This window comes from Zeugodacus cucurbitae, chromosome 4, assembly GCF_028554725.1.
Source record: "Zeugodacus cucurbitae isolate PBARC_wt_2022May chromosome 4, idZeuCucr1.2, whole genome shotgun sequence".
Classification (NCBI taxonomy): Eukaryota; Metazoa; Arthropoda; class Insecta; order Diptera; family Tephritidae; genus Zeugodacus; species Zeugodacus cucurbitae.
Window position 1 is genome coordinate 10,246,378 of NC_071669.1, and position 26,181 is coordinate 10,272,558.

Genomic DNA, 26,181 nt, shown 5'->3' on the forward strand with positions numbered 1-26,181 from the left:
GCATCTTCTGCTGGATTTAAAGCATAATGAAGCTTTATGTACAGGGTGCTTCAGACAACGGATCGAATATTGCCTAAAATCTTACCTTTATCTAACTTAACCTAACTTTTTAAATCAATTTTGTCGGTCAATCTTATATTGCTATTGGCGAAAGTCTCATCTTCAAGCAAGTGAGCAGATAATGACATGAAGAAAAGTTATATATATTTCATATAAAATCACTTTCTCTAAATTGACAACCTTCAAGTACTCATTATGCTGCTCATTTACTTTGAAAGCCACTCAGTCACGCAGTGTTGCATTCCACTTTTGAACTAAAAATATAGTTAGCGCTTCTAAATAGTCTACTAGTCACCCATCTCTCCAACTACTTATGCATTTTTGATGAATATATGAGTTTGCAAATTTCAATAGCTTTTCAGTGCATTTCACTGAACTTCCTGTCACCGTTGCATTGTTGTGGCAAGCAAAAATTAAATTTCATTCACAACTTAGGGAAAGTATGTCAGTGACAAAGGAAAAAATCGAAACTACGTAAAAGAACAAGTAACAACGACAACAATAGCAACAAAATGAAATTGAGTTGTGGTATACTTTGCAGTCACAGAAACTGAGGAAGAAACTGCGGAAAGTATAACGCGACGTTTGCGCAAACTTCTTTGACGACGTCGAATTGCAAATTTTCTTGTTCCGATGAGTTTCTTGATAGCATTGATGCAAGTATCGAAATAATTTACTTTGTGGGAAAAAATGATAATTGAAAATATTATGTAAATCTAATTTTGAGATCTTACGTACCATGACCAAAGTAAAAAATCAAAGATTTAAAATGAAGAAGCCACTGAAAGCGAATTTAAAACCAATACCAAGGCTTACACTAATGTCAATTCGAAGATCAGACTTAAAGCCAAAACCGGGAAAGATTAAGGTTTTGAAAAAGCCAAGACCTGACCTATATTAAGAACGAAATAATCTCAGCGACTACGCTGGTACGTCATTTTTCCGAATGGACGAAAACACTCCAGCTTTGAAAGTGTTGAATGCAGTACCCCCCGGTAGGATCCGAGGCAGAGGAAGATCTCCATTACGCCGGAAAGTCCAGGTGGAGAAGGACCTGGCCGCACTTGGGATTTCCAATTGGCGCTAGACTGCCAAAAAGAGGTTGTTGTTGACTCGGCTAGAACTATGATCAAATTTAAACCCAAGAGCAACGACATAACCAATGTCAAGTCCATAGAAGAGTGAAGCTGATATCTAGACTAGCAGCAATAGCAAAAACAAAGACAAAAACTATACCAAGACTAAGGCTTAGGCTAAGAATGTGGGCCAGTTCAAGAACAAGAACAAAACAAACGCCAAGAGCAACGCCATAACCAATGCCAATACCAAAACCATTGAAGATTGTGGCTGAGATCTAGACAAAAAACAAGGACAAAAACAATTCTAAAACTAAGACTAAGATCGAGGTCGTGTTCAAGAACAAGATTTAGAACAAAACAAATGCCAAAACTAAGGACAAGGCAAAGGCCAAGACTAAAGCCATTGAAGATTGAAGTCGAGATATAGACCAATACTAAGAATTAAGCAAAGGCCAAAACTAAAATCATCGAATATCGAGGCCCATATATTGACCAAGACCAAGAGCAAAGCAAAATCGAAGATCGAGGATGAGATCAAGGTAAAGTTCAAGACTAAGATCTAGATCTAGACGACCAAGAAAAAAATCCCAATAAAAACCGATGACAAAACCATGATCAAAATAAAAAGTTATATTAATATCAACACAAATACTATCCAAGATCGAGACCGTGATCCAGAAGAAGACCAAGATTAGGACAGAAAAGCGTCACGGTCAAGAGGTTTTATCTTTCAAGAATCCAAGACACATAGAATCAAAACCAAACCAAATCCCAAAATCAAACATAAGAAAAACGAAATACAATCTCAAGACCTAGACCAAGAGGCCCTCCAAGACTAAAAATAGATATTTTTAAAATTTTGTTAGTTTCTTTAGTCATTTAAATGAGAAATCGAGTTCTTTACAGCAATGCCTGACGAAGGTATTATTTTCGCTTACTCAAAACGAAACTCCAAGAAGTGCTGAGAACCACTTTGCATGCACAGTGCACATTTCAAAGCGCAACAATGTAAGCGCCGCTAAATATCGATTTACCTAACAACAACAGGCGAGGAAATACGAATATTGGAAAGAAAAATATAAAAGCAATAATAAAGTAAGAAACAGATATGCCAAGACGGCATTTGATGGTCGGCGATACCATCCGATATATTAAGAAGAGACGTAGACGGGTTAACGAGTCTTGAGCTAAACCGACTGCGTGATTGCAGCGACAGTCTGAAATTGCGGCAAACCACAAGTCGGCTGCTCGATTTCTTTAATCGCCATAAAAACATAAATATTTTCTTTGCGCAAACAAGAGGAGAAGAAGTATTTAAATAAGCAATGCAAAAATATCGGCGCGGCAATAAAAACCTCTCAAAAAAAAAAAAAAGAAGAAGGAAATAATGCCAGCGCCGATACTACAGAATGAGCGCGATCGACATTGCAGATGTCGAATCGTGGCTTGTGACAGGCGCTGTAACTTCGTGATTGCGGCTTTGTGCCACTGTGACACAGCGACATCATCGCAGCAACTGTGGCGAAATTAAATGTCAGCTGCGTATCGAATGACAGCTGCGGTTCAGCGTTGTAATCGCGATTGCAAAGCACAAACGGCAATGAGTTTGCTTTTCAACTTCCGCAGCGTGCTGCTGCGATTGCTGTTACTTTTTTTTACTTCGTTTTTGGTTTTCTTCTTCTTTCCAGATTTTTTTCTTCTTCTTTCTTTTTTTTGAAGTATTTGCAAGAAATATGACAGATCAGCGGAAAAAATCAACCAGCCTTGCATTGCTGCATATTTTCCCCCTCGACATTCATGTTTTTTTTTCTTTCACTCTTTTTTCTTGCACTTTGGCGTTCTTATGTCAGCATTGAGCCCAACCGTTAACTTTGATATTTCACTGACTGCAAGATTTTTGCAATTTATGTCTATGCATTTTTGTTGTTGTTGCTTGTCCTCTCTGGTATCTGGTCTTTGGTCTTCGTACTGGCTTATTGCCACAGCGTCTTTTATAATGACATCGCGTGCAATAAGTATGTGACAGCTGCTGTGATTTTATGGCGCTGATATGCGCATAAAATTGGAGTAATTGAGTCAATAACAACAAATGCAACAGCAACAAGTATCTGCTCTTATTTACTAAATTTCATTTCATTTTTATTTTTATTATTATTATTTTTTTTCTTGCAATGCAACATCTGCTAAGTGACCGTGGCTTTGCAACCAGTTTTTTGCTTAACGGTTTATCTTTGCGTCGCAAATGCCGTAACAAATTGGCATCAAATTGTAAATTAATTGCAGACTTGTTGGCCTAAGACGTGTTTTCAATACTGCGCGTACGCATGCCTCATCAGCATTTTTTTGGGTGAAATTAATAAACGTGCTTGTTGGATAAATTGGTTGTCAACCGGTGTCGCGTGTTAGCAAGTATGGACAGGAAAACTGACGGTTAATTTGTCATTGAGCGCTTATCTCTGTGTGTGTAGTGGAATGCGTTAGGACTTGAAGTCGTCTAATGCTCTAAATAGCACTGTGATTAAGATCACTATTTGGTCTAAAACTGGTTTGAAGATCACGATCAAGTTGAGACTACGACAACATCGTTGAAAAATTAAAATCAGGACGATGATAAACAGGATCAATAGCAGATCCAACTGAAGATATGTTTCAACGAAGGCATATTCAGTTGAAGATAATGATCAATATGAAAAGCAAGATCAATAACAATTAGTACGAGTGCAAAGTGTACGAGTCTCGTATTTATATCCAAAGTAGGGCTAGCATTATTAACGAGGAGATGAATGAATATGATCGAGGTCCAGATTCCATTGCATAAATGGTATATAGCCCAAGCCGAAGATTAGGAATGGACGAAAAACTGAAAATAAGGTCAAAACTTTGATAAGACCTGTATCTTTATTTATAAGAATAATCAAATTGAAGAAGATGATAAAATCAAGATATACTCAATCTAATATAATGAAGAAGGTCAAGATCGTTATCAAATAAAAAGTTGAGATCTAACAAAATATTTTAGAATCATTACCGAGGAGATAAACATTGAATGTGATCGAGATCAAAAGTTCATGAGCATAAATTCAATAAATCGGTATACAAGATTTGGACATAAAACTGGCAGTGAGGTCTAAACCTCCAGAATAATTAAAATATCATTCACAAAATTCAGAAATCTAAAAAAAATGATAATGATTAAGATTTAAAATGAAGACTTTGCTAAGGTTAAGATCAGAGATCAACTTAGTTTTGTGTTCAAGAGCAAAAGGGAGCTAAAGATCAACTCCAAATTGTGAAGAGTTAGAGGTAAGATCAGGCTCCAGAACTATATATTTATTATGTTAGAGTTAAGATCCAGTTCTTGATCAGTTCTACCAACACAAGATTATCATCAATAGAACTGGGTATTGAGGAGCATGAAATAAATATTGAGATCAGTCAATTGAAGATCAGAATCAATATTAAAATCGATACCAGAACCAAAAATTTTGGTAAGGTATCAGAATAAAGATCAAGATTAAAAGCAATGATCGAATAATGGTATTAAAGAACATCACGATTATGAAATTGGAGATAAAGAATAGAAAGGAGCAAAAACTGGACTCAGTCGTAATGTGATCAGAACCAATATTAAGATTGAAAATATCATCCATTTCCATTTGTTCGAATACAAGATCAAGATCAACAGTAATTTTCAGAACAAGATTAATGACAATATCAGGTCGAAGGCTAGTTGTTTATAAATATCATAATCAGTACTATAATTTGCAATAAGCAAAACTGAGAATAAAGTAAATAGAGATCACTAACTAACGACGAAGCTTAAGGTAAAACAAACACCGATCAATATGAGCAACATCGGCTGCTTAGCCCAAGAATCCAGATTTATAACAAATATGACATAATGAAACGAATTCGAAAGGAAGATCAAAAACTATCTGCCAACTCTGATTAACAAATGAGCATCAAAGTGATCAATGATCAAATCTATGATCTCAGGCAGGAACAGCGATCCATATTAGGATCAGTATCAACTTCATACTAAAACTAATTTGTATATGAAGAACTTTCAGCCTGTTTTGACTAAAATAAACATAAATGATTATGATGAAACCCATGATCAAGGCCATGAAAAGCGATCAATGTCAAGATCAGCGTAATATACGGAATAATCGGTGTATGACACAATATTAGAAATACCAAGTACAGTTCATGATCGCGTTTACCAACATGACCAATACAAGTAAATAAATAAAATTTTTGACGTTTAATAAAAATTCCCTGAAATACGATTTCTCACGATATTTTCAAAGAATCCTAGAACTCAAGCAATATTTTTTTAGATTTTTCGGAATATCAAATACTTTTGTCACTCCAGTCTTCTACTGACTGTTATGACGTCACTGCCAAAGTTCAAAGCCACAGAAAAAATCTTGCGGTTTTGTTTACTTTGCAAAATTCCGAAATTTGTTTACACTACTAATAAAAGCTTTGCATACATACTTATATAGTACAACAATTATATATAATATATATTTGTTTATGAATGTAGGCCATATACTCGTAGTTGGCATTCTTGCGGTTTTGCGCTGGGGAAACAAAAGAGTGTTTGCACAAAATTATGCTTACAACTTTTCAAGGTGAAATGAATTTCCAAGAAAGAGTCATGAACAACTTTGTCAACAGTGTTGATTTTATTTATTTTAAAGTTTCAAAGTAAATATACTCAAAGTGGTTTAAGCAAAGTTGGGCTCATTTTCCAAGTATCATTTGCAAATCGGGTACTAAATTTATTGTATGAAGCGATTAGATAATTTAATTTAATTTAATTAAAAATAATTTCATTAAAAGCTCACACTTTTAAGCCGACTAAAGCAAATAAATTCTGGCATAACTGTTTATGCCTTATAATAATCAAAAATAAAACGCTCGAATTGCAAACAAAGGTGTTCACTGTCGACAACGTTTCTTGGAGAGACTTGCATAATGGCTGAGGCATACATATAAACAGAAATATGTATGAATTTATACTTCTGTTTGTATTTCACTACTTATTCGCAACTGTTTACATAGGCGACAAAATAATATTCAAAATGTGCTGCCATCACTGACTCGAGGCTTGAGTGCTCAAAAATTTTCAATATAATCAACAATGTGCACCATGAAATGTGCCATCGCAATGCCAAACTCATATTTCAGTACTGCAATTCAGTGGAAATTAATGTAAACAACTTTTGAAAGCAAAAGAAAAATATTAACTGACTTTATGCAACGATATACAGTGACTGGTTACATATATATAAATATACAAAAAAACAGATATTTTATACGAATATGCATATTTTTACGAGGGTTACCACTAACTAGTATGTTTGGTGTGGACTAAAACAGATTTCTCTATTTTTCTCAATTTGAAAACTCTTAAGAAAGCAAGGTAAAGAGGTAACAAAAAAGAGAGTGGACTCGAAACAGATCTGCCGATTTGACGCCAGTTTCTAGAAAGAACACCCTTATCATCAGCATAATTTTCTTAGGACTGTCTGCTTTGAGAGACCTTTTGGGAGAGATTAATATTGTCTATATCTTTCAAAACCCGTGTTTATGGTGTCAATTATACAATTATTATTAAACAATTATAAAAATAGAAGAACGCTTAAGATAAGTATAATATCTGTTATCGGAATACAAGACTTTTTATATCATATAAAGAGGAAAACCACACCCATACTAAGACATATTACGTTAGGATACAATAAAAGATCAGAACGGTCTAGAAACAGTCGATAGAATGCTCAATAACGGGAGTTATATGCAGATGATACTATGACTTTCATAAGTCATTGAAACATTGTGAAAGTGGCACCGGGATGAAGGATAATTTATTTTTCGGAATGTTTTAGATTACGGATGAGACCTAACCTGGAAAAATAAGTGATAAATAATATCTCAGAAACCATATTTCATTATAGATTGATGAAAATAGTAGATGACTAAACTTTCAGAAAACACGTATCTAGGAGAGACTAGTAAAAGAGAAAATTGAAGGATCGCTTGACATTTTGTTTTAGAACAACATCTATGTGTTTTAATAATTTAGATTAAGTAAAATCGAATTCAATTTAAATTTTTTGAAGAATTGATAAGTTAGAGCTCAAGAAACTCTCAAAAAAGTTGTGTTTAAGACAAAGATTACATGTGAGTCAGCCGAGTTTATGGCGCGATGTTGTTTTACTATTTCTCTAGGTTCAAAGGAAGTACGAAAAGGCCAGAGAGGAATCAGATTGACGATCGAAAAGATAAAGCTCATATATTACCATAAATCTGTGCCAATTCTAAAAATAATACGAAAGGATTTGTATAACTGAATGGAATAGTGCAAGAACTCATCGCTGTAGTATTCTCACTATTATATAGAATATCTCAATTTATTATGTTACAATTTATGTTGATTATTTGGTAAAAAACTAACTTAGAAATATTTAAAAAACTTTTCACCCCAACCTTTCAATGGTAAATGTTCACCAAAATTGCATTTCGTTGAGTTGAATAAGTTTAAAGTAAGGTTCGTCCAAATCGTGGAGATGCCTAGAAGGTAGAATAACTACCATATATGAAGGTGGAGAGTTGGATTCTAGTTAGGTTCTATGAATCAGCCGATCTGTAAGTTTTCAGTTGGTGTTCGCTCAGTGATCGATGAACTGATTCGAACGTCTTTTGTTCAGAAATAAAGGACTGGAATCTAAAAAGCTTCTTAAAATAAAGTAAATTTTGTACAAAAGGTAAAAAATGTTGTTTGAAAACTGTTTCATCGAACTAAATTTGTAAAGAATGTTAAAATAAAGATGACTCCCTAATTCGAATCACCATAATCCACAAAAAATCTTTGAGTTTGTACAAAATTTGATTTCTATTGCCAATTGAAATTATGAAGAACTTCGAGTTATAGAAGTTCGAGTTATGGGAGTTCAACTAAATTTAAAAATTGGTAATCTGTCTTAAATGTAATTTAATATGTATTTGAGCTGAAGCCGAATTTCAGTGAATTTTATGGCGAATTTACTGCCACTTATAATACGATTCACTTTAAATACGATCTTCAGTTGTGTGCTAGTATCGTGGTAACCCTCGTAACAACTGAATTTTCGAAGGCTTTGAACGTGTGATTCAGCTCGACAATGGAATATGAGCTGCATTGGATAGCATTTGCTGAGTGCCTGCTCCTTCTTTTTCACACCGCCATGCGCATAGCTAGAAATCGTCTGCTGTGCATATACACACATACAATTATATGCAAGTAAACAGGCAAACTTACAAAATAAATATGCATAAATAATTTATTTTCGTTGTTGTTGTTGTACAAACAAACAAACGAATATGAATTTGAGGCGAGAAATGAAGCGCGCATTGGCGCTTTACAATTCGTGAGATACGATTATTTATTTGCTAACGACAAAAGGCAGTAACTAAAGTCAACGTCACAGAGCTGCAGCGTGTTGCAATGTGGCAATAGCTGAGTAACCAAAGATATAAAGGAATGTTTGTATATGCAAGTGCTTTTTGCACTGCAGCTCCAAAGAAGCTGCAACATTTTGTTGTCACACCGTCGTTCTTCCAATGCAATTCGCCAATACTCATTGTTACGCCGCAAGCTAGCAACATTTATATATAATATATATACATACATATATATAACTAAACAATCGTAATGCCTTTTGAATTGTTGTTATTGTTGCTATTGTTAATGTTTATGTTGCCATTGTGTCGCACTCCATTTGACACTCTAAAATGGCATGAATAACGAGCGCCCACAATGACGTGTGTCAAATGTGACAATTGTTAAAATAGCAGAAAACAAGAGGAAGAAGAAGAAGAAAAGCAAGAAAACTGAATACTCTCTGTATAAAAGGCATGAAATAGGAAAATTGAAGAGCAAGAGGTGAGGATTGGATACACAGGATACTTGGCTCTTTGTAAAGTTAGTTGAGCACGAGTATAGTTTGAAAGGAAATATTAAAGTATTTATTATTGTCTATGTAGTAAAGTCACATAATATATTATATTGTTTAAGAAAGTCACAATTGTTCGAGTGGAATTGATGATAAAGAGGCTGTTTGAAAAGTGAGCTTTTATGGAGCTTTTGTGGATTTACGAGGATGTGATATCATGCTAGTCCTGGGTGTTTCTAGGGATGGTTTGAGGAACTTCTTAGTGAGATAAATTGCGGCGGAAGCTCCGAAGAATTTGTATTTTTGGTCAATTTGTATGATGATCCATAAAAAATATATAAAAGAAAATTAGAGCATTATCTCAGTACTTCATAAGGTTCACATACATTTTCTTTCATTTATTTCGACATTCATAAAAATTATCTGGTACTGAAATTATATATGTATGTCATGCCTTCATTCTTTTAATTTTCAAAATTATTTAATCACTACGAAAATGTTTGAAATTGACTCAAACTACCAATTGAAGATCAGTCAAAGATAGCCTAAACAATATCGAATAAACGTTTCGTACTGCTTTGAGTTCTGATGGTAGGCCTTGGTAGGCTCACCTTCGGCGAACTTAGTAAATTGGCTATAATTGTCAAAGGCCGACTCAAGAAGTTTGTAACATATTCCAAGCGCTTTGCCGAATCATAAGGTTCTTTCTGATCCATTAAGAGTTTCTTGGTATCACAAAAGACAGCGCTCAAAACTGCCCAAGTCCAAGTGAAATCTTTCTGCATATGCAAAGATCTGCTTACTAACCTAAAAGCGTTTTTAGACAGGAGCTAATTGATCAATTAACCGGCCTCTGCTCGATTGAAATGCTGATTACGATCGACTTGCCATATAAAATAAAAATCTACATTTATTTTTAACTGAATTTTAATCGACTTGAAAATGTAATGCAACTCTGCGTCAAAGACGTACGATATATGTACGTTCTTCGTCTGTAATGGGCTGAATTTTTTGACCAACTTCTTATGAAAAGCAAAAGACAAAAATGTATAACAGCTGATCGGTTATCGAGTAGCCGGCAGTATAAAAGCCAAAAAAGGGTTTCTCAATAAAAATTTTAATTGATCAATTAATTTGGCTGTCTAAATCTGATGAAAGATTATAATAATTTTTATCAAAACCGAGCCGATCTTGTTAAAAGCTCGTCAGCTTCGAGCCGAAAAGCTCGTCATCAAACAGTCGTTTCCAAAACTCAGCAAAGATGCTTTTTATGAACTTTTGGAACACATAAAGAGCTTCGACATAAAAAGAGCTATCTAAGAGCTTCTGAAGAGTTTCAAAATTTTTTTTTTCATTTTAAAAGTTTCATTGAAAAAAATTTTAAAATAAATTAAATAATCAAATGTGTTTAAAAAAGAGAAGAAAATTTGTTACCTTTTGTTTGGTTAAGATAAAGTACCAATTGATTGACCGGAAAGAAAAGAAAAAATAAATTAATTAATTAATGTTAAAATATCAATATTATTATAAAAGTAGAAGGATATGGTATTTCACAATGTTAAAAATATTTTTTATAAAAAATAAATATTAAAATATTAAACATATTTTTTATAAAAAAAAAATATTTTTTTTTAATGTTTTTGAGAATTATGGTTTGATTATTATTATGTTAGCTATTAATATATATATTTTCTGAAATTATTTATGATTTTTTAGTTAAGTTTTAAAAAGTTTTATTTTACTTTTAGGTGTATCTACAAATAATGTGAATACAGTGAAAAAATCTGAAAGTCATTAATAGACAAGAATTTACATAAAACTAACAGTGCCTGAAATACACGGAAATATATAGCTTTCTTCAGATATTTCGCTCATAAGAATATACACCTGCTGATACGAACTTCTGATAACTCTTCTAAGACCTTCGGTAAGTCCTAAATGATTTTATTTTTATTAAAAAGTATAGAAGAATGCCTTCTAAGTAATCAATAATCGAGCAAATATTATATTATTGAAGTTCACAAAGCTATAACATTCAAAAATTTGTCGCTCGGTGATTCTCAAAGTGTGAGCTTTCATCTTAGAGAAAGCTTTTTGAACTTTCACTTTGAGACAGCTCCTGAATTTCAATTAAATTTTAAAAATATTCTGTGCCTCGCATTTTTTTGCTCACATTCCAACTATCTAATATAATTTCAATACCAATTGCTGATTTGAGTTTAGTTTGAGAACAAATCATCTTCGAAAGCTCTCCCCATAAAAACTTTAAGTTTTACCCTTTAATATCGATTTTATATGAGTCTGTAGAGAGATGTATTATACCATTACACATACTACATACATATGTAATATTCAGCAACCACATGTGTTACACTTGTAGGTCTCATTTCGAATTCCTTATCAGAGCTTTCATCAAAAGCTACAGTTTGGGCAATCAATCAAATTTTTACGCCAAACTTTTATGAAACTAATTTAAGTTGTTCTTTTTCTGTTAATTTTTTTTTTTGGTTTTTGTTGTTGTATTTTTATTTTTGTTGTTCTTTTATTTATGTTGTTGTTGCATTTTTGTTTGCCACAAACCTGCCGGCAATTCAGCGCTAATTTTCCCAAAGTATGCGTTAAAGTTGCTAAGCGCACTTAAGTTAATTTATCGGACGAATAATAACGGGAATGATAAAGTTTTGCGCTTTTTATTCACTTTTGCTATTATTTCTGTTTTTTTTCAAATATTTTTTGTTTGTTTTTTCCCGCTTCGAGGTGCATATTGAGCGCGTGCGTTGCCGCGGCTGCCACAATTAACCTTTTGGACTAAATTTGCTTAATTTATCATTTGAGCCATGAAATGTGAACGGAAAACTTTGGCAGAAAGAATGCGTTCGAGGCACACATACATACACACACACATTCAAAGCACATATTGACACACATAAAAACGCACAGAAGACACGCGCGTATGTGGGTTGTTGTTGTTTGTGTGTATGTGGCTGTGTGCACTTCAAAGAACGTGAATTTTGCGGATATAAGTACACGCGGTTGGGGGAGCGGGGAAATGGCAAGAATTTCAAAAATTTTGTAGCGGCTAATAAAGCAAAGAGAAGCGAATATATGTATCTAGATACATATGTATGCCGTAGAATGCAAACAAAAATATGAAAGTGAACTAAATTCCACAGAAAGCAGCAAGCAAACAGCAGCAGCCAAGTAGGCGAGTGTGGGTAAAAGTAAAGGGTGATTTTTTTGAGGTTAGGATTTTCATGCATTAGTATTTGACAGATCACGTGGGATTTCAGACATGGTGTCAAAGAGAAAGATGCTCAGTATGCTTTGACATTTCATCATGAATAGACTTACTAACGAGCAACGCTTGCAAATCATTGAATTTTATTACCAAAATCAGTGTTCGGTTCGAAATGTGAAATCCGCTTTTTTATCGACAAATTTTGTTCAGCGATGAGGCTCATTTCTGGTTGAATGGCTACGTAAATAAGCAAAATTGCCGCATTTGGGGTGAAGAGCAACCAGAAGCCGTTCAAGAACTGCCCATGCATCCCGAAAAATGCACTGTTTGGTGTGGTTTGTACGCTGGTGGAATCATTGGACCGTATTTTTTCAAAGATGCTGTTGGACGCAACGTTACGGTGAATGGCGATCGCTATCGTTCGATGCTAACAAACTTTTTGTTGCCAAAAATGGAAGAACTGAACTTGGTTGACATGTGGTTTCAACAAGATGGCGCTACATGCCACACAGCTCGCGATTCTATGGCCATTTTGAGGGAAAACTTCGGAGAACAATTCATCTCAAGAAATGGACCCGTAAGTTGGCCACCAAGATCATGCGATTTAACGCCTTTAGACTATTTTTTGTGGGGCTACGTCAAGTCTAAAGTCTACAGAAATAAGCCAGCAACTATTCCAGCTTTGGAAGACAACATTTCCGAAGAAATTCGGGCTATTCCGGCCGAAATGCTCGAAAAAGTTGCCCAAAATTGGACTTTCCGAATGGACCACCTAAGACGCAGCCGCGGTCAACATTTAAATGAAATTATCTTCAAAAAGTAAATGTCATGAATCATGTTTTTTTTTTTAAAAAAGTTATCAAGCTCTTAAAAAATCACCCTTTACAACAACACCCACACCCACACCAGCACTGAAATCTGTTATACACCTACTTAAGCATATCTGTATGTATGCCGCTATATCAAAGCAGTCAATTCTTTTGTACTTTTTTTCTCCTTCCCCTTCCTCCACCTGTTTTTTTCCTGTGTTTTTTTGCTACTTACAGCCAATGATTGATTAGCTACATATTTGTCATGTTGCTGTCAGATTTTTCTTCGTCTTTAGATTTGACTACTGGTTTCGGTTTCAGTTTCAACAAATGTCGGTTTTTTTCTTCTTCTCTTCCCCCGCTTTTGTCTGCTTCTTTATTGAACTCAAGTCGGTTTTTTTTTGTTTTTATGAATATTAATTTTCTTGTGACCACCTGTGCAGAATTCTTAGCTCACCTTTGTTAGTCAGAAATTTGCATGTCTTTGGTTTGCTTATTAGCTCACATACTCGACAACAGTAAAGGCTCAAGCTCAATGTTGTTCGAAAATTAAAAATGTGTGGTTAGAGTGTGTTTTGTTAGCTTGATTATCTTGTTGTGGGAATCTTCAAAGCGACAAAGGATGTTCGGAAATGTCATTATTCTCTTAATTTCAACATCTACTTTCAACTAAAAATTTGAAAATCACTTCAATATCACATTCTTACTTGGTGTGTTCAAAAAATAACGGGAATTGTAAAATTTTTAAATTGACGAGCTTGCAGAGTCAACATTGTCAACATAAACGACTGGACCCAACCTCAATATTCGGCTGACATGATTCCGAGTGGCTTAAAAGGGGTGTCGTTTTACAAGCATATGAGAAATCGATGAAAGAGCGATCGCCAAAATCGAGTTTGAGAAGGCTTTTGACGATTGGAAGAAGCGCTACATTTTCGATTGGGAACTATTTTAAAGGCGATAACGTTAATGCAGACGAATGAATAAACATTTTTTTAAAACCACGGAAATTCCCGTTATTTTTTGAACACACATCTTACAATGCTGCTACAACAACAAACTGATACGGTTTACTGTACAGTTGAAAAATATTCAAGCTTCGTAGTTTTTTTTTTATTTTAGAGAGTTTCTTTCTGGTTAAATTTAAATTTCTTTGTTCATAAACCGGATGAGAATTTCAGAACAAATGAATGAAATTGCCGAGAAAGCGCATATGACCAACATAGGTTTATGTTTACCCGAATAAGTTCACTATAACAGATCCATACTGAGTTCTCAGACAGTAAGTCAGGGGTTAAGTGGACCCGGGCTCCAAAAAAAAAATTCTAAGATTTTATTTAAAAAGGGAAAACAAAAACCAAAAGTCTTGGAAGAGGGAATTCTGGACAGTTCCACTTTCTCAAATAATTTGTATTAATCTTGATGAGTTTTTAGTCCTTTATCTTTTATAAGCCTGTGTCAGTTTAGGTATGGCAGGGTAAAGGGAAAACAAAAACCAAAAGTCTTGGAAGAGGGAATTCTGGACAGTTCCACTTTCTCAAATAATTTGTATTAATCTTGATGAGTTTTTAGTCCTTTATCTTTTATAATACTGGGTCAGTTTAGGTATGGACCCATATCTCGGGGGAACGTTTTATTCTACTGTTGTTCTCAGCAGTCAGCTGCCTCTCATTCTCCTTTTAATCTCTTTAAATTTTTTTTTCTAACTCACTACTTTCGAGAATAAAAAATTGAATGAAACAATTTAATGGAAACTGAAATGGACTATAAGTGGAAGACCGTCCAAAGCCAGTTGTCCAGCTACACTAACAATTCACTCTCATGAGTTGCCACCATCATTTATACTTTTATTACTATATGCATTTTTAGTTTTATTGCCTTACTTCGCGTTTACTCACATTACTTCAGTTTTGCAAGAATAATTTTTTGTATTTTTTTGCATACGTTTTTCATGCGATTCTCCTCCGTCACTGCAATCGCCTTTCGTTTTTTTATTTATTTTTATTTTTTCCTATTACTTCTTTCACTTTTGCGCTATTAAATTTCAAATAACAAATGTCTCGCTGCATTTTGGCGTAGCTTTGAGCCACACAATTGGCTGGGAAAGAAATTAACTAAAATTGTGCGAAAACACTTTGAAACTGATACTCAGCACCAACAATAAAAATGAATCAACAAAAAAACAAAAGGAAAATTCACTTGCATTCACTTTACAACTTTTAACGTCGCGCTTGCGTACTTTCCTCTACTACCCGCTCCGGCATATGCATTCTGCTGCAAGACCAATGTCCGCTGTGTCAGCATTTCGTTGGTGTCTCTCTGCGTAGCCCTTTCTCTAATGGTTTGAAGTTTTTCTGTTTTACTTTCTACTCTGCTTTACTCATATTTCCGTTAGTTTTTGTTATCATTGGTTTTTTATTGCTTTAGTAATTGTTTTCGCTCCACTTGCCATAAAAAAGATAACTTGAGTTGCATAAACTTTGTTTTATTGTTTTTGTAGACAAGTTTTTAAATATTTTATTTTATTTATTTGTGTATTCTGTGGGAAATTTCATTACTCATTTTTTCGATATTTATTCACATTAGATAGCTCTGTTTAAAAGTGTATTTATGAGTCACTTTTTGCTGAAGGAGGAACTTGTCGTAGTAGACACTGTCTACTCACTAAGTTTGAGCTTTCCTTTCCTGTCAAAAAATGGTTAGGTTATAACAATAAAAAAGTGAAGTCTAAGAAACTATCTCGATATCTTTTCAAATTGTCTTCGAGCTCAGTGAAAGCTTTCCAAAATTCAGTAAAAGCTTCCTAAAATTCGGTGGAAACTCTTTAGTGGAATAACTTCAACGATGGATGCCAAGAACAACGGTTATTGTGACTGTTTTTGAAAGCTAGGCGAAAGTTTTCAAAAGTTCGATGAAAGTTTTTAAGTTAAGAAGAGTCATCTAAAAATCTCACCAAATGAATAACATTGCTATTTTTATTGTGAAAGCTTTCCAAAGCTGTTTGAAAGCTTTCCAAAACTTAGTGAAAGCTCTTCAAATGCCAACCATCATTGTCAAAGCAATAAACCATTTTCCAAATTTTCAGTGGAAGCTCCCAAAAGCGCAGTCGTTTAAAGCTAGTAGTAATCTATGTAGGGATACTTAACAGTTGTTTGTTCGATTCGCTATTCACCAATGTGTGACGAATCGAAGAGACTATGGGAACAGACAGTCTCAAAATCGTTTTATTTTCCACTTATTTCGTGGAAACTCTTTAGTGGAATAACTTCAACGATGGATGCCAAGAACAACGGTTATTGTGACTGTTTTTGAAAGCTAGGCGAAAGTTTTCAAAAGTTCGATGAAAGTTTTTAAGTTAAGAAGAGTCATCTAAAAATCTCACCAAATGAATAACATTGCTATTTTTATCGTGAAAGCTTTCCAAAGCTGTTTGAAAGCTTTCCAAAACTTAGTGAAAGCTCTTCAAATGCCAACCATCATTGTCAAAGCAATAAACCATTTTCCAAATTTTCAGTGGAAGCTCCCAAAAGCGCAGTCGTTGAAAGCTAGTAGTAATCTATGTAGGGATACTTAACAGTTGTTTGTTCGATTCGCTATTCACCAATGTGTGACGAATCGAAGAGAGTATGGGAACAGACAGTCTCAAAATCGTTTTATTTTAGTTTTACATCTCACTAAATGAGTTTCGATGTTTTTTTTAATTGTGAAAGCTTCCTAAAACTATGTGAGAGCTTCCCAAAGTTCAGTAAAAGCTTTCTAAAACTTGGTGAAAACTCTTTAGTAGGAAAGCGTTAACGATGGATTATTGTGAAAGCTGTGACCGTTTTCGAAAGCTAAGTGAAAGCTTTCAAAGGATTGGTGAAAGTTTTTAAGTTAGGAAGCTAGGAAATGAACAACCTTGCTATTTTTATTGTGAAAGCTTTCCAAAGCTGTTTGAAAACTCAGTGAAAGCTCTTTAGTGGGGAAGAATTGACGATGGATGAAAAGGACAACGATTATTGTGAAAGCAGTAAACTATTTCGAAAGCTCTGTGAAAGCTTCCAAAAGCTCTGTCGGTGAAAGCTCGTAGTATTCTTTGTAGGGATTTTAGTTTAGAATATTTGGTATATGGAATTTCTTCCTACATTTATAGTGCACCCTAAAGTAGTTTCCTACTTATCTTTACACCACTTTCATTGCACTGTATTTTCGCTCTGTGGCATTATGTAATTGCAAGCCCTTTCCATGCCAACTACTCGCTACTACTTACACTGGACACAAATTCAATTCAACACCTTTTATCATGCAACATTGGCAATTTAAATGCATTATGCAACAACCACTTTCGTGTGAAAGAGCTAAATATGCAGCTCCAGTAGAAGGGACTACCACGGAAATTAAATACAACTAAATACACACGGGTGTTGAAAATAAAGGAGAAGTGCAAATAAATACGAAAAGATGTGGGCGAGTGGCACTTCGCACAGCTTAAGGTAGTGAGTGAGTTGAGTGGGGTACAGGCAGCAGAAATAAACTGCTACCTGTTACCTACCGCTTAAAAGTCTCATCAATATACATATAAAGTATAAGTATAGCCAGCATGTCTGGCAGCAACATATGCGCGCTTAAGATGAATGTGGCAAACGGCAGTCGTCGAGTGGACAGTTCGTGGGATCGTTGAAGGGCACCGGACCGGACTACACGCCGTAGAAGCGTTGAAAGCAGCAGGTGTGTGTGTTTGTGTTATTGCCGCTGTTGTGGCAGCATATGGTGCATGGAAATGGACGCTGCAACACTTCAACAACGCCGAGCGCGACTTAAAACGCACTCAAGTAAATCACTTTCTGTGCGGACCTCACTTACTTGCATTCGCTTCCAACTCCTCTCTACTCTGCTTACCGCATTAATCTTTACTTCACGCCATTAAAAATTTCGATGCACATCATTATTGGCAGCGTTCTTCTCTTCTTATTTTTATTACGGCTTTACGCTTTGGTTGAGCGCTTCGCATTCACCAATCGCCAGGCAGGCTGCCTGGCAGACAGACAGACTATTAAAAATGCATTATGCAATGCCTGTCAACAATTTAAATCACAGCGGCTTTGCACGCACTTGGAAAAAAAACATGTACAAGCAATGAACCGCGTTGCATCAACCAACGCGTACACACGCACTTACATACATATATGTATATATTATATTATTATATGTGTAATTCCCGTTCGCGTTGACAGCCCGTTGCTGTTGGCCGCCAAGGGCTATAAAGGAAATAAAACAGTGCATGAAAGTTATATTACAGCCAGTGACATTTAACCGTGACGGTCGCATATTACATGCCACATGTTTTAAATGCGGAAAGCACAGCAGCGCAACAACAACACTAGCGCAGTGTGTAAGGAGAGTGGCAAGTTGACATTAGCATGTATGCACTACATACAAATGAACAGAGTGGTTCATATAGAGGTCAAAGGAGCTTTCATTTATTTTGTATCTGCTGGCATCCCTTTAAACCAGTTTTCCAAGGTCCCGGTTAAGGTTTTAACATTTATTTCGTGAATATCTTTATCGATACTTCAGTTGCAGACCTGAAACATTAGAATATTGTTAGCCCAAACATTGGACCCCCACACCTCTCGATTAAATAAGTGCCTACAGCAACAATCATACCTCAGGAGAAATTGTAGAAATCAGTGGTCTTTTCCAAGACAACTGCGGACAGAACTATCGAACTTGAAGCGATAAGTTTGCTAGAAGCATTGATTTATATATATTCCTGAAACTGAATCACTCGGTAGGTCATGCCTACAATTGCGAGTTACAAAAATATCCTTAGCAGCTCTTACTTTGTCGAAAATGGCTTCCCCAAAAGCTTTTTCACAGAGTATAGGATCCCTGGTGGCAACACTTTCGAAATTTCAACATATTTCTGTTAAGCTTATAGACGTTTGAGTACAGGTTTCCTGATTATCAGGCTCACCATATTTACTTGCGGCCAAGTCCTCCGGGATGGAGATATGCTCCGTCAGCTCGTAAAAGCTATCACTTACTGAAATATAAAACCGACTTTCTGTTCAGATTTGCTTCAAAGAAAGCCTGTTGAGCTCCAAATAACGTAGAAAAGAACCGCATTGAATGGATCACCCTTTAAATGAGATTAAATAAGTCGAAACGGATGGTCATTGTATTAAAAGTTCAGTATACACAGTGCTAAGGAACCCTGAAACTTGGTTTAACTTCGTTGGATTCAACTGGTTATCCAAGACCTTTTTCTTAACCACATACCAGCTTTTTGGCAACTCTTAGGACGATAATTACACATATTCTCTTCGAGAAATTAAGCTATGCGCAGTAAATTAGGAACACTTTGATGTCTCTTGAAAATCAGATATTAAAATTTTTTTTATATTTTTTTTCGATTCTGCCTTGGAGTATGGATTTCAAGAGCCGAGTCTTCACACAATTTGATGACAGTTGGATTATGGAAAAATAGCAGGTTAATTTCTTAATGGAATATTGTGAGTTATTAATTCCATATTATGGAAAATGTGAAGTACGCCCGTTTGATTTTGGAAGCTGTTAAACCTGAGAATGCCCTTATGAACTCAATGTGTCTGATATTAAACTGCTGCTTATTAAATCTATAATTCGTTCAGCAGCAATTTCGAACTTGTAGTGTCCTAGCTCAAGACTTGAAGTTTACATTACGGAAAATGATCAAAGACCTCCCATCATTGTTCTAGTCTTTTCGTATGTACTAAAAGTAATTATATTAAAGGAGGATGGAGAGACTAAACCCCTTAGATCCCCTTTGATACTGTGTTTAGAGTATTTAGATGTCCTAGAATTCTTATTTGTTATAGAGCTTAGACCTCCTAGGCTCTATTTTTTATAAAGCTGATACATATTTTTGCTATAGAGTATAAGACTTTCTAAGCCCTTGAAACAATAAGAACCGGTATATAACTTGATGGATGTGGTGTGTCCGAATTTACAAATCTTAAAAAATGGAAAGTTATCAATACTATATATTATGGAGAGAGATTCTAATTTGTTAAGTAATAGAACCTTCAGAAACTCTGCCTCTATAATATTACTGAAATGGGAAAAATAGGAGTTAAACAACCTCCGGTCGATAGTTCCAAGAAGGATTTTTTCTCTGCTAGTACAGTATTTCTCACAGTGCACCACAGCACCATCTCCGCCGAAAAGGATGTGCCATAAAATTGAAAGACAAGCGTGGACAATATGCATTTTTTCGCAGACGTTCACGCGTTATGCACTCGTACGCATCAACGTCACAATATGCACTGCAATTGTCTTGATACTGTTGTTACTATTGTTGTTGCAGCAGCAAAGAAGTGCAGAAAATGTATTGTTCAGGGTGGTAGGCAGGTAATATTGTTGCTGTTGTTTGGTATTTTATTTAGTATGCTGAATGTGTTGCCAATGTTAAGAGCAATAAGACAATGCCGCATGCGAAACTCACGCGTGAAGCTAGGACTGGCGAAGAGCTGGAAGCAGCTCGAACAGAAAGGTGTTGTTCTTCAGCGTTGGTGCGATGGCAATAATTGCATTTGTCATTCATTTGCGGGGCAGATATTTAAATTGCCGTTGCCTCTGCTTGCTGCAACAGCAGCGCAGAATTCTTGGAAAATGTTGCACAAACACAAAAATGAAATTTGAATGGAAGAAGAATGAGAGGAAAGAAGAGCGGAGTAGCGGTAAATAAAGGCGCTGAAAATGAATATAAATTCAATTTTAATTACTTTGTGTCCTTAGCGCGCTTAATTGTTGCATTGTTGCCATACAGGCATGCATACGTGCGTACGCCGCGCAAATACGGAAATGCAACAACAACAATGCAAATGCAAATATGCACTCACAACAATTGTGCCAACTCATTGGCAGCGACGCAGCATAAATTGCAAATTGCTTATTTACCTTATTGCCAATTATTTGCGTATGCTGTTTGTTATTGTCACTCAAGTGTGTTGTTGTTGTTGTCAACTGATTGATTATTGTCGCCGCACACTAATTTGTTTATTTTATTTGCAATATTTTTTTTTTTTTTAATTTGTGGTCATCACTTCGCTCATCATCCGCACAGCTTGCTGCCGTTCGGCGTATTTATCATTTTTATTAGCCAAAGCATATGCCGCTTGGAGTGTGTGTTGGCATCAACAAGCGCTCATCAAGCTCATCAACAGCATCAACAATATCAACAACATCGTTCGATCATTTATCGCCGTCGCAGCGCTGCCTCACTATGCACAGCTGTCCGCACGCCAAGTTGGCCCTGATGAAGCTGTAGTGCCTCTGCAAAAATAAAAAAAAATATTGCACGAAGAAAATGCAAACCGGCGCTGGAATGCGGAATATTTTAAGTGTGCAAGTGGTTGCTGTTGTTGTTGTAAATTTTTCAAATTGCAAAGCGTTGAAGTCTTCTTTTCGTTACTGCTAATTTTATTTATAGCGCATTTTTCGCTTCTTAGCAGGCTTTTTTGTTGGTTGTTTATGTGGTTTTTGTTTACAAATCTTTTCGCATATTTTGAATTTTGGCACGTTTGTTAATTAAATTGTGGTTTAAGTAAATATTTACAGATTATTATATTTCGTAGTTTGTTGTTAGTAGTTGTTTTTGGGTAGTATAGAGTACATTACTGGAAACCATCAAACTACTGTAAGGTCAATATTTCTACTCAGTAACTAGTAAATGTAAGTCTATTCTACTCAGTTATTATATCTAACAATATGTCTTCGATTTGATGTGTTACGAATTGTATCTATAAGCAATCCTTCAAGACATGCCGAATCGAACAAGCAACTGGTATAATTAGTGTAGAAAAGCATAATCAACTAGGTGATAGCGTACGATTAGATACTTCTGATACTAAATTCAACTGGATAGCTTGCAAAGATCTTGTTTTTGAGGAGACCACGCCTTAAATTTACTGGGCAAGTGTGTTTTCATTGTTTGACTAGATTGAAAACATAACACCTTTTTAAAAGAAACGCTAATTGCTATGAGGACTACGTAGTATCCATTGTGGTAATTAAAATCTCTGGACTGAACTCTTGAGTGCCCCTCTTTCCTTTCCTCCTCCTCATCAGCTTCGCAGAAATTACAGTCGAGTATTTGCTGGCATAAACGATATGGTGTGCAGATGGATACAGTCGATGCTTATTAATAGAAGGATAATAGCTTCAAACGGCGCTGCAACACGAAAGAGTTATGTAAGCAGGGGGACACCTCAAGGAGGAGTCCTCTCCCCACTCTTATGGAAGGTAGCGCTGAACGAAGTACTACTCCAACTCAATGAAGGAGGAGTAAAAACAGTAGCATACGCGGACGACATAGTGCTGATGGTATCAGGTATGTTTCCTTCAACAGTCAGCGAAATCATGGAAAGAGCCTTGAGAAAGTTAAACCTATGGGCCATAAATAACGGACTAGGTGTTAACTCCAATAAAACAGAACTGATGCTATTTACAAACAGAACAAAAATACCCCAATTTCATCTACCGGAGCTCAATGGTACACCTCTCTCTCTGTCACCCACAGCAAAATACTTAGGGATTGAGATAGACACCAAATTGAACTGGAAAATGAACATAGATAAAAGAACAAAGAAAGCATTTATGGCCTATTACACCTGCAAGAGAATCGTCAGCAGGTACTGGGGCCTTAGGACAAATATAATCATGTGGATGTACACTGCCGTCATCAGACCAATACTTACATATGGAGCTTTGGTCTGGTGGCCTGCATTAAAGAAACAATATAATATCAGGGAATTAAATGGACTACAAAGAGCAGCCTGCGTAGGAGTTACAGGTGCTTTAAGGTCCTGCCCGACCGAGGCACTTAATGTGCTTCTATACCAACTACCCATAGACATCCATATCCATAAAATAGCTGCATGCTCTGCCATAAGAATTAAGGAGCTAGGTGGATGGAAACAGAAAAACTATGGACATAGCGACATTCTGAACAGAGTTAAAGTAAATGCCAATAAATCAGATTTCATTATCCCGGAGTTAGATTTCAATAGGGGATTCCAGGTGAGGATACCCTCTAGACGAGAGTGGAGAAGAGGTATAATAAGGGAGGAAAATACTATATCAGTCTATACCAACGGGTCCAAAATGGACTTGTGGACTAGGCACAGGTGTATACTCCGATGATCTTAAAATTTCTCGCTCCTTCCGTCTACCGAACTTGGCTAGCATCTTCCAAGCGGAAGTACTGGGCATAGAGAAGGCCTATGAAGCTCTATTGGCTAACTACCAGAGGATACTAAAAGCAATAATCTATAAAGATAGTCAGGCGGCGCTCCTAGCTTTGTCGACGCCATTGACTAACTCCAGCGTAGTCCAAAACTGCAAGAAGACTTGGTCTGGGTTCCCGGCCATAGGAACATCTTCGGTAACGAAAAGGCAGACGAGTTGGCAAAAGCAGGAGCCGTTTTAGACGAATCCGAAGCTATGCCAATACCATGCCCGCTAGGAACAATCAAAAGAGAGCTCAACATACAATTTGAACAATTAGCAGAGAACAGATGGAAGAATACAACAAAATACAAAATAACTAAACAGATATGGCCAAAATATGATAAGACTAGATCTGGGATATTATTAAATATGTCCAGGAAAAGTATTTTCAGACTTACAGCTACTCTAACGGGTCATTGGCCATTTGGAGAACATGCAATGAAAATGGGCATACCCTATAATAACATTTGTCGAGGCTGTGAACTAGAGGGGAATAAAGAAACAATATTCCACTTTCTCTGTGAATGTCCAGCCCTATCGCAGATCAGACAAAGGAAACTTGGAGAACATCAGGCAACAAGCCTTGAATGGATATCCACTAAAAGCATATCGGACATAAGTAGCTTCATCGAAAACACAAAGTGGTTTGAACGGAAAGATGAAACGGGAGAACAGTAAATGATAAGGTCTACGAATAGTGCAACAAAATGGCACATCTAGTGCTAATTGGGGCCATATAATTATATGGCAGCACTCCTACCTACCTACCTACCTATTTGCTGATACTATAAGAACCTCATTTGAGCCAACATCTTACATTTTAAGGGAATACCTAACCCTTTTTCATTTTGAGAACTCGTATTCCAAAAATTCTGTAATTTTTTATCAACGAAAGGGTATTTTAATCAATATTCCTGCACACAGTCTTTTATCTTTATCAAATTAATTACGTAATGTGACACAGAAAACTGACGAGTTCGGTTAAGTTATGAGATCTAAAAGATATTTGTCTTGACCTCCCAAAGGCGGGACATTCCAAAAGAAAGTGATGAGATGATTCCACCTCGTCCTCCAGACAGTTAAAACCCCTACGACTACGGATATATGAACTTTGGTAAGGACGTCGAACTCCATAGACCTCTTGCGAATCACCAGAAGCATATAGCGACTACAATAGTGCTAGTGACAGACCTAGGCTTGTCCAGCTCAACTGAAACCCAACCATCCGGTAGTAAACCACAATAAGATAGCGGTGAGTTATTTTGCCATACTTCTAATGAAAAAATTCTTATTTAACAAGAAAAAGAGGTTATTTAATCCTTGGTACAAAATTTATATGAAGAGGCATAGTGTTGATGAGTTCAATACTGCATCATCTCTTTTACTCACATGCCACTCATTGACTTAAGCAACCAAGGAAGTCGATATTCGACACATTTGACTTGATCTTAATGAATTAGTACCCTTATATTGTTATGTATATTCTTATTTTAGTCTGGTTTGTAACTCTTGACTCTTTTAAAACTCTCAAATTTTGAAGAGAACTGACTGACAGAACCTCGCTGTTTTTCGGCTCTAACCAAGCATTTTAGTGACGGAAAATATGATGAAAATGTAATATAGGTATATCTTTCTTCTCCAAAATTCGATAAGTCTATCAACGGGTATAATCTCGAGGCCAAAATGATGTGTTTTAGTTAGAATTCTTTATTTAGTGGAACGATTCCTAATTCTTACCAATTCTCTTTCTCTCTCCCACTTGTATTCCTGTCTCTCTCTATGACTCTCTGTATTTATCTCTATCTCTCTCTTTTCTGCTTTCTATCTCTCTCACTCTCTTCCTCTCTATCACCTTTGGCTCACTTTTACTCTGTCTCATTTCTTCCTTCCCTCTCACTTCCTCACTCTATCACTCACCCTATCTCTTTCTTTTTCTTCATTTCTCTTTCTTTATAAATACCGGCTTCTGTTACTGAGTACAAAAACAAATTCCGTTAAGACTTCAATTAACTTAACACTACCTTTACTGGCCGCCTTCACAACAATAAGGTGACTACAATTCCCTGCATACAACGCTACACCACCCATTCCACCCACTCAATTGTACTTAGCTCATTTTTATTACATCATTCATTCAATTAGCTTGCATTGAAGTGCTAAACAAAAGCAAAAACAGCAAAGAAAGGCGAACTGTCGCACAAATTGCAAATTTCATTTCACAATTCTTAATATCAATTCAATTGCTTACACTTAATGAATGAAAGAATGGATGACTGACAGCCGCGTTAAATGAATGAATGAATGCGCATATAAGTCACCAATGTCTGAATGTATGTCGCATGCAACAGTTAAGAATGACAAACATTGCAACGGCCCACACACGCGCACCAAATAAAAGCAGAACCAGCGACAGACAAATAAAAAAAGACAAAATAACAAATAAAATATTTTTAAAATAAACAAATGTGTGGTGAAAATAAAATAAATAACGCGAAGACACACACTAATAATACTAACAGTCGCATCATCGACATGCCTGTCAGTCTAAATTTCCAACTCATCTTCATTAAAAGAAAATTAACCACAACATCAGTCAAATATTGACAACGCCAGCGTTGTGAAAAGAGTGCGGCGCAGAAAGAATATACGCCAAGACATTGTTATATGTATATACTCAAGTGGAATTTGTCACACGGAACCTTGTGGCTCAATGGTGCCCAAAGCTTCGGGGATTCAAGGCAAAACAGCGCAAAAAAGGAAGGCATGTGTGGAATTGACAGCTGGAGTGCTGATGACAACAT

The 26,181-nt window shown here is 35.9% G+C and overlaps 2 protein-coding genes across 3 annotated transcripts in view; one reads left to right on the forward strand and one right to left on the reverse strand.

The window, feature by feature from the left end:
• LOC105209352 (uncharacterized) overlaps positions 1-26,181 on the reverse strand; it is a 181,817-nt gene that overhangs the window by 14,162 nt on the left and 141,474 nt on the right. The gene's annotated exons all lie outside the window — the stretch shown is intronic.
• The window catches only part of LOC105209327 (cysteine-rich motor neuron 1 protein), a 396,142-nt gene that overhangs the window by 10,964 nt on the left and 358,997 nt on the right, over positions 1-26,181 (forward strand). The window contains exon 2 of the mRNA XM_011179690.3: positions 10,831-11,009. The gene's annotated coding sequence lies outside the window, so the exon portion shown is untranslated. The remainder of the gene's footprint in view (positions 1-10,830; positions 11,010-26,181) is intronic.